The 2,278-nt window shown below is 36.7% G+C and overlaps 1 long non-coding RNA gene across 1 annotated transcript; it reads left to right on the top strand.

Moving 5' to 3' along the window:
- The first annotated feature begins 401 nt into the window (after positions 1 to 401).
- Positions 402 to 1,059, top strand: LOC109586193 (uncharacterized). Its single transcript, XR_002186868.1, has 2 exons — positions 402 to 548; positions 703 to 1,059. It is a non-coding gene; the product is annotated as an uncharacterized LOC109586193 (long non-coding RNA).
- Positions 1,060 to 2,278: the final 1,219 nt, after the last annotated feature.

Raw genomic sequence — 2,278 nt, 5'->3', positions numbered from 1 at the left:
AATTATTACAGTTAAAAATAGTTATTTTTACTTTATAAAGAGTTAAACATCGCAACAAATAAAGATTGAACGGAATAGAAGAACAAGAGGACTGATCCACGGGAAGTTATGGTGTATATTCTGAATTCTTGAGAGTTGATCCGCATTCTAGGCACACGCCCGTGCACGTTCCGCGCGTTCACGTGCTTGGTTCAGCGTGCGGAACGATCCGCAGCAATCCGCACTGATCCGCATTCTAGTAACGCCCTATAGTATCTATGCTATCAGTCGCGACGCCAACGGTGAATTTTATTTTCCAAGTGACGTCATAATGGCTGCCAAGTGATGGCTAAAGCTGTGTTTAGTTTTGTGCAGTTTACAAGATGGTGGGTAGTCTATAGCTCTAAGAAGCAAATTCAAACTTGAAGAAAAAAGGTATAGAATCAATTGGTTAGTTTTCAGTCTGAAATGTAAGTATATTTTGCTTGTTATTGTCGCTGTTTGGAAAATGGTGTACACTATCTAGGTATATAATAGTACTGGGACTGGCCAGAACAGCTCAGAATTAGGTATGCAACTGGCCTATCAGTAGATCTTTGTGTATGCAAAGTTTCGTTTTGATACTGTTATCTAGAACGACAGTTGCATCCATAATGTAGATTCAGCCTGCATGGTCCATTCTTTCATGCCATATTTTGACTGTTCTGTTCCTTTTTTCTACAGATTCCACACTCAGGATCATTAATCAAGTCATTTTACCTCAATAGAATTGTTTGAAATCCTTTTAGAGCTAGATTTTATACTTGTCATTATAGTCATATTATGTGCCATTGACTTTCAAAGACCACAGCATCCTTATTTCTTGCTGGAACAACTTTAAACTTCTGGAGTATATTCTTCTAGCTACTATCTTGTTGTAAGCAAATGGACAAGAAGCTGGAGTTGTCTAGAACACTGTACGCATCCGGTAAAGTCAAGGACATCAGTTGCTTGCAGTTCTGTTATAGTTTATTTAAACTGGTTGATGTTTTTTATGGTGATAAATATGTATGTTCTGTGTATTGTATGCAAATTTCATAGTGAAACTATAAAATGAAAAATAAATATAAAATAAAGTAGCAACTCATTAATTATTCATACTGTCAAGTGTATTACAATAAAATTATACAGGCTCTTATGACTTCCGGTACCGCTGGCGTCACGACTGCTATAGTGCAAATTTGGTGAGAATAAGCAACTGTGTCCCATAATACCAGCTGTCCCACTTTACACGCATATCCTCTATGAAAAATTAAAATAAAGCCTAGGTTCTGCAGTGTTGATGAAGGGACTTCTCTGCTGTTTCCTGAACAACAGAAACAAAATATGATAGCTTCTTTGCTATTAACTATTTCCTCAATGATTTTTACAAATAGTATTCCTTGAATTTAAGAAAATCACTACCTACAAGTGTTAGAGTCATATAAAATAGATATGTGAAAGGTACAAACATAGGCGTATTTGGACCCGGGCAAGCACGGGCTTTGCCCGGGTAGAAATTTGCAGCCATAATTATATTCATTGGTTATTGTATTATACACAGTATTGTAACAGTGGGAGGACTGTTAACCACAATAGTTAGCACTGTTAACCACAATAATTTAGCACACACCTACATGTTACAAGTGTTTATTCAAGCACCAGGGCAGTTATTGGTCTTAAATTTAAAATGCATTTGCCCAAATTGCTCCAATCAATAGTTAAAGTATAATTAATTAATTAGATATATGAATAATTAATTAATTATATTTAATTAATTATATGAATAATTAATTAAGTGCCCTAGTAGCTGGAGAAGGCTAGATACGCCTATGGGTACAAAACTATGGTGGCCCAGAAGTATAATCCGTTGACGGGGGCGCTCTAATGTCCCGTCAACGGGGCCGGTAATTACCGTCAACGGATAGTGCCCGTTATCAAAACGGTCAATAAAAAAGTGCAAAATCAGCAAACACTCTTTCTCGTGCACGTGTTAAAATGGCGGACCAGTCTGACAGTAGTCATTCCAGCAGGCAGGAGATTGTCTCTTCCTTAATCAACCTGTCCGAAACTATATGTGAAAAGGCATTAGAGCTTGAAGGAGTTGAAGGAGCTGAAGGTTAACTATTTTTCATTTTTTAATTCAAACTTTATACTAATCATAAATTCATAATACTCATAGATTTAGTAAAGCGTGGTAGAGCTCTCCAAAATAAGAGTAAACAGAAAAAGCAAGCAAAACCTAGACCTGATGCTGTGTCAAAAAATGATGTCCAGGTAC

The sequence above is a fragment of the Amphimedon queenslandica genome, unplaced genomic scaffold, assembly GCF_000090795.2.
Source record: "Amphimedon queenslandica unplaced genomic scaffold, v1.1 AMPQUscaffold_12927, whole genome shotgun sequence".
Lineage (NCBI taxonomy): Eukaryota > Metazoa > Porifera > Demospongiae > Haplosclerida > Niphatidae > Amphimedon > Amphimedon queenslandica.
The sequence above is the reverse complement of the archived record's forward strand: the minus strand, read 5'-3'. Positions and strand labels throughout refer to the sequence as shown.